This window comes from Hirundo rustica, chromosome Z (assembly GCF_015227805.2).
Source record: "Hirundo rustica isolate bHirRus1 chromosome Z, bHirRus1.pri.v3, whole genome shotgun sequence".
NCBI lineage: Eukaryota > Metazoa > Chordata > Aves > Passeriformes > Hirundinidae > Hirundo > Hirundo rustica.
In genome coordinates, this window is record NC_053488.1 from 50,884,680 (window position 1) to 50,900,596 (window position 15,917).

A 15,917-nucleotide genomic window follows, 5' to 3' on the forward strand; every position below is an offset into this window, starting at 1 on the left:
TTGTTCTAAAGATGTGAAATATTGCCTTTGTACAAGTTATAGTCAGCCAGTCTTCCTTTATTTCAACCTTCCTTCTCACCTCAGATACAACCACAGTTTCAGGAAAGAATACATTAGTTCTATTAAACCAACATTTCTAGTATTAGGCCTTTTGTTTGGGATGTTAGAGGGACAGACACTAACACAGTCTGTCTCTTTGTGAACTTTATAATATAGATCATAAAACAGAGTAGGTACATTTCCATTAAAATATACTAATAGTAGGGGTGGGGTTGCATAATTCAGACAACCTCCCATTAAACTCTTCATTTAAACCATAGTGGAGGGGTCAGTGGGAAATAACAGTGTAGAAGGTTATTCTATTAGTAAATGTGAATTAGTGTGACTATTTACTATAGCCTTCATGTAAGAAATAAAAAAATAAGTACTGCAAGAAAATTGTTGCCCTTGGTATACCATGTTTAGGCTTCACTGAATAAGAAGCTAAATACTGACTTTTTGAAGCAGCATACCTATTGACAAAATTGCTGAAAAATTTCTAAAAACAAAATCCAAAAGACAGAACAAACCCAAAGAAGCCAAAGCCAGATGAAACACTATGGCAACTGAGAAATTCTTTAACATTTACATTAACATAATCTGAAAATATGTTTGAACAGTTCTAAATGGTCCCCAATGACCACTTAGTCTTTTTTGTGCTTGAGTTGTGGAAGAGAAAAAAAATCCAGAATAACTTGGCTCTAGGCTTTCTGTTTTATTATAACAGATTTTCCTCAAGGTGAAATGAATAGTTCTGTTCATACAATACAACGATTTAAAGCAAGTCTGGTCTCACTCCCTGAAAATCCAAAAGCATTTTGCATGTTATGTTGGATATCAGACTTATTTCTACAAGTTTTTCTCATGAAAGACTCTTACAATAGAGAAAGAGATTTTGAAAATATAGCTGCGTACGACACTATGATTGCAAATGAACAGTGACGATTTTGCAGATAACTGTCCAGACTTCTATGTATTTGTCTCCCAGATTGTACTAATGCTGACATTTATTTAGCTTGTGTTTATTCTTGAAGATAATGTTGTCGTATTTGCTTTTGTGAAAGTAGAAGTTCTTCTAATTGTCTCATTTCAATGGTGTTGTTGCTCCATGGAAGTTTCTTCTGTACCATGGTAAGCCTTCTCTTGTTAAAGTGGAATATCTCATATTTGTTCATAACCCATAAACAGGTCTATTCATACTGTAATTTGAAAACTCTTTTACTTAACTAATTAAATTGTGATATTGTGGATGCCCCATCCCTAGAAGTGTTCAAACCCTGGCTGAATTTGGCTTTGAGCCACCAAATGCAATGAAAGTAGTTCCTGCACTTGGCAAGTGTATTAGAACTAGATAGTCTTTAATGTCCTTCCCAACCCAAACATTCAAAGATTCTATCATTCTATTATAAATAGCATGAATAGACTAATAAACCTGCAGGATAAATGGGCAGGTCTCCCTAAAGTTCAGGAGTGGAAATGTGACTAAGGCCAGATCTGACTCCCATGAGTGTCCACAAGGTTTGCTACACTCAGCTGAAATAAACTGCCCTGAAAGCATATATTTCAGAGGCAAGAGGACTCAGTATTACAGGCTCTGGGTCCAACTTGTAAGATTACAAGCATATCTAAAATACAAGTGTCCAGCCTCACTGAGCTTTTGCTATGTCTCCATAAGTATAACCCACAGTGGAGAATTTAATTCCAGATCCTATTAAAAAATTGTGTGTGAATCTATGTGGGTATATTGCTGTTCTACATTGAATTTAAATTAGAATTTTTAATTTCTCTGGAAATCAGGTGGACAGCTTTCTTCAGGTGTGGTCTCTCTCTCTCTCTCAGAGTCCCCCAGCTCCGTTTTTGCCTCGGCTAGCTTGAGAGACAAACCACAGTTGGGAATGATTTTTCCTCAGGGCCCCAAAGATCCCAGAGCGGCTGTGAACCTTTTCTTTTAGAGAGAGCAGGCCCCCACCGATGGCAAAGGAAAGGTCTCTGCACTTGATCCAGGGGAAATCAGGGCTCTGTTCAGTCTTTCTCCTGTGGTCCTGCCCCAGCCTGGATCAGGAGTCCAGTCCCTGTCCCCCAGCCAAGAGACTTCCATGTGCTTTTCCTGGCTTTTATCCAGGGGAAGGGGCTAAAAGTGGGGACAAGCCACTAGCCAATCAGAGATAAGGTGGGAGTGGAACAGAGTTGGATTACATTCCAGTGTGGGAGAATGGATGGTGAAAAGGAGCAGGGACAAACTTTGGGATGATACTTTTTCCAGGGGAACAGGGGAGCACAGAAGAAACCATTACAAAACCCAATATAAAAATAAAATACTCTATAAGCCCAAATAATACACAACAACAGTCAAGCATACGTCTGATATCATGAGTTAATCACAGTCAACAGAAAGAAAATCCATCAGGTTCCAGATAACTTTTTAAACTGTTCTTTTCATATTTTTCCTTTTTAATTGACATATTGAACAGATAATCCTGATGTTATACATACCATACAGATAAATACTGAGTCCACACAACTGTCAGTACAGCCCAAAATCATTAACAGGAAGAGTAACTTCTCAGTAAAATCTTGATGTCTTGGTTATGAAACCTTTAGTCATGTAGAATCATGAAATGAAACAGAGTCCAGAAAGCTACCTGTTCCATTACACTGCCCTTCCATGACACTGCCACAGAGTGGGGGTCATGATATTTAAAATGAATACTCTTTCCTTTAAATAATTCTGAAGATTATAAAAAATACAGTTTCATAAGTAAATAGTGTTCAAATATTATTCTTTAATGCTCTGAAGTTCACAAACCCCTAAAACCAATAAAGAAAACAGGAGCCATTTAGGATAATCCTCACTACATAAAAATTGGTGTAAGTCCACTGATCTTAACAGATATACATCACAATCTATCAGATGATGCTTTGATCAGCCATAGACAAAGAAACAGAAATAAACAAAGAAATGAACATGAAATCTGAATGCTTGCAAGCAGAAGCTAAAAGTGGCCCAGATAAATGAAAATATAGCTTTCTTTTCATTAAATTAGATTAATTTCACTGAAGGGAAAACAAAGAAATAACAAGCTATTCCTTGAATAAATATTCATATCCAGAATTGTGCAGAACACCAGCATCCAGATGACCTTCTGGGAAGCCTTATGATGCATCCCAAGACTCTCCTGTGGTCATCTAGCCTGGAGACCTGTCTGCAGTGTCATAGTTCCCAGTAGTGGATAGTCTTAAATCTAAACAAGGATAATATATGGAAAGTTGTGCACACAGCTGAGTTCCTAGTTCAAGAATCAGAGAGCAATTTCAGACTGTTTACTGTGGACTGTTGAAGAAACATACAGCAGAGAAAAGTTAGGATTATAGAAAATTTGATTATGTGATGAAATCCCTAGAAAAATGTCATAAAAGGTGATAAATCTCAAAATCACGTGATTTTCAAGACAAAATGGCAAGTTCTTCCAGTGTAGGAATTGAGAACCTTGACAACCTGAACAGAGGAAAACTGAAATAATTTCTTGGTTGCAAGTGACAGGGACAGCTTTTCTTAGGGGAAAGAAATGAGCTACAGCAGACCTGCATCTCCCTTCTGCCTTTGTCAGAGCTTGTTCTCAAGGCTTTGAAGTTTGTCCCTATTAGCCAAAGTATGAAAGCAACATTAGTGATAAATACCAGTGTACAAAGAAAGATCTCGGTTTCAGTTCAGTTTAGTTTTCATGGCTAGAAATTATTAAATTGTTACCTAATTGTTACCTTTGGGGGGTGGGGGGAGGCGGCAAGGAAGGGAGGGGAGGGAAAATTTGCTAGAAAAAAGGAGTTCAAAAGAAGACAGATCATTGAAATGAATATGGTCAAAAGTTTCTTTGACTGATTAGATTCACTGGACATTTAAGAAAAAGACTCTGCCTTGATTAAAGCAATATATTCAATGTGCAAGGCTAGAATTCAAACTAGTTAGGAATATGAACAATGTGACTTGAGAACTATGATTGTTTCTGCTTGTGGAGCTCTGTCAGTTTCAGAGAAATAAACAGCTCTGTTAGCCAAGAAGTAAGTCCTCCTCTGCAGGGTTTTATTGGATGAATAATCATACAAAAGCTTTTGTAAGTTTGTTGTGATTTTCATTTCACAGCAGTTGTGCTGGAGTGTATATATCTATTAGGAACCTTGGTAATTTGTTTTTGAAAGACATATATTTATCTTCTATTACTTACATCTAGCAATTATCAGAATATCAGAACATCATCTTCCCTCAAAGTAAGTGACTTTTTGGTAACTTACCATGGCTGTAATACAAATTAACTAAATATTAATGATTTTATTATTTTAATGATTAATTATTTGGTTTTTATTATTAATTATTTTAATTATTATAAATTATAAATTATTAATTAATAATTAACTTTTGGAGAGTATGCCAACACACAATATTAAAATGTGCTGCATTTATTTCAATTTTATTTTTATAAACATCTCAGAGGGTAAAAGAATACTGCTCTATTGTCTGTTGGGGTAGAACTGCAGCATGGGAGCCTTATATTAAACATATTAATAGATATATGCTTTCCTTTTTCAGTCATAGGGAATAGCAAATGAGGCACTTTAGACAGCCTTTTCACATATTTTTAACCTCAGCTAGGACACAGTGAAAATCACATTCCATGTTTCTGAAAGCAGCCTATCTGAATTGGTTTAATAATTATCCAGGAAACAGAGATCCTGTGTTTACCTCTGACACTTGATAGAGTACGTTCCTGCTCCTGGTCCAGGTGGGAGGGTTACATTTGGCCTCCACTTCGGCAAATGGAGGTTAGCTCAAATAAGTGTGTGCTAATAGTGCAATCAGCAGTAGTTAATGAATGAAAAATCTTTGTTGGAAATACAGTCCTACTGGAAATAGAGTACTCTGTCATACTCACAAACAGGGAATAGTTGTGATAATGCATTAAGTGGGTTTATATTTTGTTTTATCGGATTTGTAATCTGTATTGTGATTTTTCCTTACTTATCTGTAACCTGATTCTCTTCCATTGCCCCTTCTCCCTGATTGGATGGTGTCTTGTCCCTGTCTCTGGGCCCTGCCCACTGGGGAAAAAGCCCCTGGACAGGCAGGGCCGAGGTCACTGGGGCACCAGGGCGGGGCTGGAGAATAAAGCAATATTTCCCCCCTGGACAAAAAACAGGCTCTTTCCTTTTGCCATAGGTGGTCGTCTAGTCTTGTGGAGAATTACCACAACTGGTGCCTTACGTGCAGCTCAAAGCTGCAAAAGGTTCCCAAAAAGCTGGAAAAACCACTCAGGGAGCACGTGGCCGAGGAATCCCACAGAGAGACAGACCCGTCAGGCTTGGCGTTCGCTGTTGAGTCTCCAAAACACAGGATTCTACAGGCCAGGGCTGCAGTTTTCTCCTTTGGATTCAAAAATCCCATCGGAGTGCTGCAAAGAAGCCCTCTGAATGGCAGGCTGCTCCCAGAGAAAGTGACCACATGTTTGTGGAAAACTAACCCTGGGAACTGAGACTGAAAGCTCTTTTTGCACCAAAAAGGGTCAGTCTCAGGCAAAAGGAGTGATTGGGAAAGAAGGGAAAGGAACAGTGGATTTTCGGTGAGCATCACTTTCGGTTTTTTAAGGGAAAATCTTTTTAAGGGGCGTTAAACATCAGAGAAAAGAGTTTCTCCCTTTGCGGAAGGTTTTTGCTTTCAGAGTAAAAAACCTTCAAAGTGCTTTTTTTCGGCAGCCTGGGGGAGGGTGGAAAAGGAAACTGTTTCCCCTTTTTGGCTTTTTTTTTTTTTCCCCTTGCAGAGAGGTGTTTTTTTTTTTTTTTTTTCTTTTGGTTTCTCAGTCAGAGTTAAAAGGGGGACATAGAAATTTAAAATCTGAACCAAAAAAGGGTTCTAAGCTATCTGTGTCTCAACAAAGAGCTTGTAATCAGATTTTAAGTGTCTCAGATGATGGAAAAACCCATTTTTCCAAGAAGCAATTAAAAAATTTCCTTTGGTGGCTATTTGCTCAATTTCCAGATGTATCATCTGAGCAAATAAGCTCCCCAGAATTTTGGGAAACTGTTGTAAAAAAAATTTCTCAATCAAGCTCCCCTAATGATAAAGAAAAAGCAAATTTTGCTCTTTGGAGCTTGCAGATTTTATTTGCAATGCAAAAACAAAATGAAAAAAAAAACAAACCCAGAACAGTTCCTTGTAGACTTTCCCTAGCCTCCTCAGTTTTTCCCTATCCTGACCCCAAAATCCCTTCCCCAAAATAGGACATTCCTCAAGAAACCCCTAAACTTTCCCCAAAACTCCCTTCTTCCCCAGTTGGTAAACCCCGGGTTCAATTTTGTTTTGCAGGCAGTTTGAGTGCACAAAACCCTCATCTTAGTGAATCCCAAGCTGGTCTTAGTTCAGAAGGGGGGGTCACAAGATGGAGGGGACTCCTTTGTTCCCCAAAATGGCCAAAACCATGTGCTCTTGACTCATGAGGAGCCTCTCTCTCTGTTTGTCCCTCCTTTCCGCAATCCCTTTTGCAATCCCTTCCTCTCCCCAGACCCCCCCTTCCCTTCGGTGCTGCCCCTGGCACTGCCCTCTCCTCTGACTCCACCCCCTACCCTCAAACCTCCACCCTCCAACTCTGCCCCATGTGACTCAAGCCTCCAGCCCCTCCCTGCCCCTGGATCCCTTGGTTTCCCTGCCCACAGTCCCCGTTCCCATGCCCTGGAGGGGAGGGGGGAGGGAGCCGGGAACCAGGAAACAGGAAATTATCCCAGCTTCTCTGCCACGCCTGTGATGGTCAAAAAGAGGGGGTGCTGCCCACAGTAATTGGGACCCCTTCCCCCAACAAGTGATTCAGGATTTATGCAAAGCTCAGGCCAAATTTGGACGTGAAAGTAAATATTTTTGCAGCCTTTTAAAAGCAAATTTAGCAGGGAATCCTATTGTTCCCTTTGACCTCTGGCAGCTTTTTTCTGCCCTCCTTCCGTCCACACAGTTTAGACTTTGGGACTCTACATGGAAAAAAAGATTAAGAGATTTACTTCCGGAGCTTTGGCAAAATCCTGAAACGGCTGTTGATAATAATAATTTGCCAATTCGATTAGAACATCTATGTGGCGATGGTGAATGGGTCTCAGCCCTTCAGCAGGCTCAGGAAATTCCTTTAGCTGTTTTAGAGCACATTAAAGGTGCTGCTTTAAAAGCATTCTTTTCAATCCAACCTGATGGGTCCTTCCAACCTTACAGTAATATAAAGCAGCTTCCATCAGAACCTTTTGCAACATTTGTGGAGCAATTAACCCGAGCTATCGAGTTACAGGTTAAGAATGAAGGAGCCCAGGAACAGGTCCTGGAGGAGATGGCTCTGACCAATGTAAACAAACAGTGCAAGGCAGCTATCCTCAGCCTGCCCTTGGAACCAATGCCAACCTTAGATGACATGCTCTACATGTCTACCCAGAAGGTCCCTCTCATGACAGCTCACCAAAGCCACAGTTCTAGAGATGCATTCAGACCACTGCAAAGAGCTGCTGCAGCAGGCGCCATGCCCCCTGTGCCTGTGCCACGGCCACCGCCCAAGAGAAGAACGACGTGTCTCCTGTACGATCAGGTTGGTCATTGGGCATCTCAATGCCCTTTAAAGAAGCAGTTTCTGGACTTTCGGGACCATGGGGGCGGGAGGTCTCAAGGGTCCAAAGGGAATTTTTTCAAAAAACTAAAACATCAGCACTTACTTGCCCAGTGTGCCAACATAAACAGGGCAAATCTGAGGAGGCAGGAGAAAAAACTAAAAAATACAAATGTTAAATTAACTAATCCTGCTATAACCAGTTCTACCTTTCAGGAGAAGTCACCAGATATGACCCTTTCAGATCATGATGTCAGCAGACCCTGTCTAACCACAGAATGTCTCCAAAGGCCTTTTAGGTTGCAACTGACAGAGTCCTTGCACCTAAGTGACACAGACTGGCATTTAGGTTCATTGGATCTACAGGTGCCAGGCTCCTGGCAACATGTTGGCAGTAAGTATGTCATCCTTGGGGACACCATGTACACACCGAGAGAGATTGAGATCCTTCCGGGTCTCATCTCATCAAACCCTAAACAACTAGTTCTCGGGCTGCGCTGTGTCCGCCCACCTTTGTTTCTGCCTAAGGGGCAGATAATAGTTCAGGCAATTCCAGCACCTGACCCGTTCCCTGGAAAAAACAGCACAAGGGACAAACACCTTGATGTTTGCCCCACACGAGTTATTGGGAGGGACAAACTCATAACAGGGTGTGAGGTCCGTCATGGTGGGGAAGTAATAAACCTCAAAGGAGTTTTGGACTCAAGTGTCAATGTAACGATTGTACCAGAAAGGATGTGGCCCTCACATTGGGAACTGCAAAATGTGGCTGGGCACGTAGAAGGTATAGGGGGAATGAAATGGGCAAAACAATCAAAAGGTGTGCAAATTAAGGGGCCCAACGGACAATTGGTTACACTGCGTCCATTTGTTTTAGATTATTCAGAGCTCTTGCTGGGGAGAGATCTGATGGCCCAGTGAGGGGTCACAATTGGCATTCCAGATACCTCCCTGGTTTTTCAGGCTGTGGCCACTGAAGAGCACCCTACCCAGAAACTCAATTGGAAAACTGATTCACCAGTCTGGGTAGAGCAGTGGCTGCTCAGTAAAGAAAAATTGAAGGCGCTTCAGAAGCTAGTGGATGAACAGCTAGCTAAAGGCCACATTGTGGAAACCACATCTCTGTGGAATTCCCCAGTCTTTGTTATCAAAAAGGCAAACAAAGGCAAGTGGCGGCTCCTCCACGATCTCCGTCAATTTTACAATGTCATTGAGGACATGGGTTCTCTCCAACCAGGGATGCCATCCACAGCGATGTTCCCCCAAAATTGGAATTTGGCAGTTATTGATATCAAAGATTGTTTTTTTGAGATCCCTCTGCACCCTAACAATGCCCCACATTTCACCTTCTCGGTCCCTACCCTCAACCAAGAAGCACTGAGGAAAAGATACCACTGGAAATTTCTTCCCCAAGGGATGAAAAGCTCGCCATCTATTTGCCAATGTTACCTCTCTTCCCTGCTGTCCCCAGTGCGCGCAGCTGTAGGAGAAGCCATCACCCTGCACTACATGGATGATGTGCTCGTGTGTGCCCCCAATGATGACTTACTGTCCCACATGCTTGACCTGACAATCGATTCTTTGGTTGCTGCAGGGTTCGAGCTTCAGGAGGAAAAGATTCAAAGGATGCCGCCCTGGAAGTACCTGGGTCTGGAGATTGGTAAGCAGACCATTGCACTGCAAAAATTGGTTGTCAAAAATAACATCAAGACCTTAGCAGATGTCTAGCAGTTGTGTGGGTCCTTAAATTGGGTAAGACCTTGGCTAGGTCTGACCACTGAAGACCTAGACCCCCTCTTTAATCTTTTAAAAGGGGGAGAGGAGCTAAGTTCTCCTAGGACCCTCACCCAAGAGGCAAGAAGAGCCCTAGAAAAGGTACAGGACTGTATGGCCACCAGACAGGCCAACAGGTGCAAATCAGACTTGCCATTTAAATTCATCATTTCAGGCAAATTGCCACACTTATACGTGTCACTGAGACACACAAAGAAATCACACGCAGACAAGAGATTTTCGCAGAGGTTCTTCTGATCCAGCTCCCAGCCGAAAGAGCGGAGAGAAGAGAGCCCCTTTGTTTATTCTTTTACTTTTTATACATTTGTGGGTCTAGCAGAAGATTGGCTTTTTGGGGTTTCCACCCCTCAGCCTCAGTGGCCAGACGAATTGTCAGTTACAATTGTTTTCAGATTAGAAATATGCAAACAAAAGACAGAGAATGAAAAACAAAGGATTTGTTTATATTACTTCTGTGGGAAAGGTAGAAAAAATGCTCTAATATTCTACAGTAACTAAAAGATCTGACTCCATTTATGAAAATCAAAAGGCTAATAAAGAAACTCAGAAAAACCAGGGTAACATACACGGGATGATTTTTCAGTGGGAAAGAGCGGAAAAATCAAAAAAGGACAAAGACTGTAGGGATCCCCTCTTAATCATAGAGTGGGTTTTCCTCAGTCACCACCAGACCAAAATAATGACCAGGCCACAGGAATTGGTAGCAGAATTGATGCGGAAAGCCAGGACCCGGATCAGGGAGTTGGCAGGATGTGATTTTGAGTATATTCACATCCCAATTGAGATAAACTTGGGCCAAACCACAAAAGCAATGTTGGAGCACCTGATTCATGAAAATGAAGCTTTGCAGTTTGCTCTCGATAGTTACACAGGTCAAATTTCAATTCATCGGTCTGCTCACAAATTATTAGAGAACAAATTCAGTTCAAATTGTCATTAAAAAGTGTTCAGAGCAGGAGGCCTTTAAAGGCTTTAACCATTTTTACAGATGCATCTGGAACATCTCATAAGTCAGTAATAACATGGAAAAATCCTCAAACTCAGCAGTGGGAAAAAGATATTGCCGAGGTGGAAGGATCACCTCAGGTAGCTGAGTTGGCTGCTGTTGTTAGAGCTTTTGAAAAGTTTCCTGAACCATTCAATTTGGTCACGGATTTGGCCTATGTAGCAGGTGTAGTATCCAGAGCTGAACAAGCTGTACTGAGTGAGGTCTCCAATGCTGCACTTTTCAACTTGCTCTCAAAACTAGTAAATCTGATCTCCCACCGAGAGCAACAATTTTATGTGATGCACATCAGATCACTCATCGATTTACCGGGATTCATAGCCGAGGGCAACAGAAGGGCTGATGCTCTTGCTGCACCTGTGGAGATGGCCCCACTCCCAAACATCTTTGGACAAGCCAAAATCAGCCATCAGCTTTTTCACCAGAATGTACCAGGCCTCGTCTGGAGTTCCACCTAACTCGGGAACAGGCTCGGGCAATTGTGGCAATGTGTCCCTCATGCCAGCAACATGCACTCCCAGCCCTGAGTGCAGGAGCAAACCCCAGGGGATTGAACAGCTGTGAGGTATGGCAGATGGACGTGACACACATCATGTTCTTTGGTAGGCAAAGGTATGTCCATGTATCTGTGGTCACCTTTTCTGGAGCTGTCTATGCCTCTGCCCACTCAGGGGAGAAGTCTGGTGATGCCATGAAACACCTAATACAGGCTTTCTCCTTCCTGGGCACCCCCAAATCAATAAAAACTGATAATGGACCCACATACACATGCAAGGAGTTCAGAATCTTCCTGCAGCAATGGGGAGTAGAGCACAAAACAGGCATCCCCTAATCCCCCACAGGTCAGGCCATCGTGGAAAGGACCCGCCAAAATTTCAAAAGGGTCCTCAGCCAACAACATCAGTCGCTAAAATTAGAAACACCCCAAATCCAGTTGTCCAAAGCCTTGTTCACTCTGAACTTTTTAAATTGCACGTTTGAAAATCTTAACCCACCAACTGTGTGCCATTTCAGAGAGAACTGTCAACTGAAGCTGAAAGTGAAGCCTCCGGTAATGGTAAAGGATCCAGCAACCAGGGAAACAGAGGGCCCTCATGATCTGATCACCTGGGGTCGTGGGTATGCCTGCGTGTCCACTCCCTCAGGTCCCAAGTGGGTGCCAGCCGAGTGGGTGAAACCTTTCATCCCTAAAAGTGCAAAGCCACCTGCAGAGGCCCCACAAGTGGCCAGTGCTGCCTGGAGGAGGAGAAAGCGCCAGACCTTCTCCTTCTAATTATCATCATCACTTAACAGTGTTTTTCTAGACAGTTTCTTTGCACTAAAGGTCATTTTTCTTCTGCAACTTTAAAGGTACTCAAGGTCCAAACTCTGAGCATCTCCCACGAACCGAGCCTTCCTTCTTCTTAATTTAATAAGAAAAGGGGAAATGTGGTAATGCATTAAGTGGGTTTATATTGTGTTTTATCGGATTTGTAATCTGTATTGTGATTTTTCCTTACTTATCTGTAACCTGATTCTCTTCCACTGCCCCTTCTCCCTGATTGGATGGTGTCTTGTCTCTGTCTCTGGGCCCTGCCCCCTGGGGAAAAAGCCCCCGGACGGGGGGGGGGCAGAACTCTCTTTGGCACCAGCGAGCTATTGGGAAGATCTCTAGCCAAGCAGGGGGGGACTGGAGAATAAAGCAGTATTTCCCCCCCGGACAAAGAGCAGGCTCTTTCCTTTTGCCATTAGCGGTCGTCTAGTCTCATGGAGAAATACCACAAATAATGTTCTTCCTTCATGGATTGATGATGCAGAAGAATGAGACATGTTTGAAGTTGTATACAACAACTTAATGAAACAGGTGTCTGTCCGCTGTACTTGAAATACATCACCTTTCTGCAAACTTCATAAATTGAATCACAAACACTCTCTTATAAGGGCCTTATTTGTGTCTACAGACTAAAAAAAACCCAAAAATACAACCTAAGAAAATACTTTCTTCATAACTGGATTTTCATCACATTTCATGCTAAAATACCTTACAAATTCTTCAAAGATATTTAGACATATCTAGAAAATTCAGAGATTTTGTTATTTCCAAAGAAGCCATATGCTAACAGTGGTATACCACTACAGCATTTGTACAAATCCTGATTTTTCTTTCTCAGTTAAAACTGAGGGAAGAGGGTTACCTGATTTACAGTGTGCCAAATTTTCCGGTGAAAGCTGACAAGAACACTGTATGCTGCTCCTACCTCTGTGATTGCTCATAGCTTTTTTCAAGATGTGGTTAGGCATGCTGCCTCAAATCAAAATATTTTTTTTTCCATAGCTACTTATACCAGTGATGGATTTTATTTCTTAGATATTATAATAATATGCAATTACCAGCTCAGGAGACTTTAGCAGCTCAGGAGCTACAGAGATGTCACTAGTCTGTGTTCCTCATGGGTGTACCGTAGGCTTCCTTTTGATGCAAGTCAGAAGAGAATATAAGGATGAGATTGACACTGGCAAAGTAATGTGATTATTGATGCTTTGGAGATTTATAGTGCAACTTAACAAAAATCTGTTAGCAGCAATTTAAAGGGCAATGTATTCTTATATTTAATGATACAATCACAAACTTATTTGTCTTGGACTATATAAATACCTAGTAGTTCTTCTCATGTAGCATTTTGGTTCAGTTAACAGATTAGGCTGCAGTTTAGTAATTAGATTACATAATTTACTGCATGGGACTTCCAGTTATGTAAAAATTTATTTCAGTTTTATTTCCTACTTGTCTAAGAGACTTTTATAGTGGGAACATGACTTTAATAATCTAGAGACGTGTCTTCTGTTGCAAATATTTCTTAGGTAATTATGTCTCTGTTACATTGATGACACTCGTCTGAAAACCAAGCGCACAGCAGACCCTGTTTATCTCTGTGCTTCTGAGCTACATTCAACCTTGTCATTGAAACTACCCTGTGAAGGTTGATACTGAAGAGTAAATCAATTGCTCAAATAGACTTTCTCTTGGAGAAGCACAGGCCATGATGGCAACCAAGCCAGAGTCTGTGGCCAAAATGAGAAAGCTTGCCCTCAAGAGCATTGCAAATATCTCCCCACTGAGTAATGAGACATCTTCCTTCCTTTTTGGAAACTGTCAGAGAGATTCATACTGGTACATTGCTTCCAGGCATCAGGCTTAACCACCTGCTGTTAGGAACAAAGCACAGATCACTCAAAACGGAAGAAAGGAGGGGACGTAAAGGACATGAAACAGAGAAAAAATGGAAGTGAAGTTTTGATTAAAGGAATGGGAAATATGTGGACACAAACCACAAAAGACAAGTGAAGTTTTGATAAAAGGAATGAGAAATAGGTAGAAGTGCTAACAGGACAGAGATGAAATGTAGAATTCATTGTCAGCTGGTAGGCATGTCATGAGTTTATTCTCAAGGTTGTGAAGTTGGTGCTGTTTTGTTTTTCTCTAACCCATGCACATAAATGTGTAGTGCAGTGTCTCTGATGTGGCTGATGCTGCAGTGCAGATCCATGACACCTGAGGCTGAGGAAATGGTGTCACTGGGAGATGCGGCCAGGGTTGTGAGTCTGCCTAGTCAGAGGGAGAGGGGAAGGGCAAGGTATTGCAAGCCTGGATCATACCCTGGGGATTTGGACTTACAGCACTGCTTCCAAAAGAGGAAAAAAATGTTCTAGAGAGATCACACATATTATCTCTTTCTTTCCCTCTTCCTTTCATTTCAACCTATTACAAATTACTTAAAATAAGAAAGCATCCTAAGCCCCATTTTTTTTAAAGTGCATTGGATGTCTGAAAGCTAGTTTTTACATGGTTTAGATGTTGCACAAGATGATATTGGCATGTTGAGAATCTTCCAGAATAACTGTTATTTCTTCTGTTGGACATAGAAAATGAGGCGGACAAGATTCCCGTCGAGAAATTTCTGGTGCTTTACATCTTACTGTGTATCTCTATGTGTGTGTGTAGTGTGTGCATGTGTTGTGTGTGAATAAGCTGTAGCTAAAGAAAAACAAAAAAAATTAAAAAGTGCTATATGGTTGTCTCAGTCATGCCAGGGTTGAAGGCTTTTCTTAACAACCTGCAATTGCAAATGCAAACAGGTGTAGCAAGCAAAATATACATTCAGAGAATAAATTGTATTCCTATGTGTAGATAGAGCATTAATTCTAAAACTAGCTAGGAGGCCAATAAAATATGGCAAGAGTAGATTTCACTGTCTCAAAAAATAGATATTTTGTTATAACACTTCATAAATATCTATCTGCAGGCTTCATAATTTGGCATCAAAAACTTCCTTTTAGTCAAAAAAATGTATGTAACTGTCCTCCCTAATAATGCCCATTACCTACCCAATAGTGCAATCATGTATTGCTGAGGTTTTTTGTTTTACATTTCCCATCCACGTTGTTTGGGGCAGAGGAAGTTTTTGCCATCGCAACAGAGAAAAGAAGATGTCCTTTGAATATAGGCAGAGCCATAGTAAAAACATTATTTGACATCTTTACTCTTTTGTTGTCCATGGAGTCATCTTTAAGATACTTTTTCTTTTAGTTGCAGTTCATGATATGTTAGAGATCCAACTGCTTAGTGCTCATAGATTATCAGAAATTTATTACTTTAAACAGAAGAGGAGGAACAAAATCGCATGCAGAAAGAAACAGAAAACTATGGAAATGAGAGGTCAAATGGCTTTCAAAAGGTAATGCAGCTTCTAATACTACAGTAGCAACCATATTTCTTCAATCTTTTAAATCTCACAATACTGTCTTAGTCCCAGGGCATCTTACTTGATGTTTTGCTGTTCTTTGGAGGTTTTATATTTGCCTATTGATTTCCATGTCAGGCAAATCTAGCAACTTCATCTTCTAGCCTTGTATTCCATCCTGTCCTGCCCAAACTGATTCAGCCATCCCTTGAAATTGCAGCTGTGGATGAAAGTGATAAATTAACCTTACATTTACCCTCTCATTTTAATAATTGTAATAATTGTAGTAGCAATAGTAATAATAACAATAACAATAATAGGAAAATATTGCTTTATTTGAAAAATTGAAGTAAATTAAACTCATTATTTATGAGTTTATGAAGTAAATTATCCTCATTATTTATGAAGTAAATTGTCCTCAACTAGGAATAAATCTGATCATCAACTACTAATTGTGAAAATGATTTAAGGAGAATAGAGTTGGACATTATGCTGGTTATAGTTACCATGTTTTTTCATTAAAAATAAAGTGCTGTAACAACAGAAATAAGACTGATATTTCCTTTTTATGGCCTAGATTATTTTTAATTGTCCAGTTACAGAACATTTGGCTCAGGCTCCAGCTTCTCTTTCCCTGAGATGATGTAAGCACCATATCTATTTCCATATTCATATTTAAAATTAATAGTTTTCTGAGAGAATAAGATGAACTATTACAGAGGAAGCAGAAAGCCC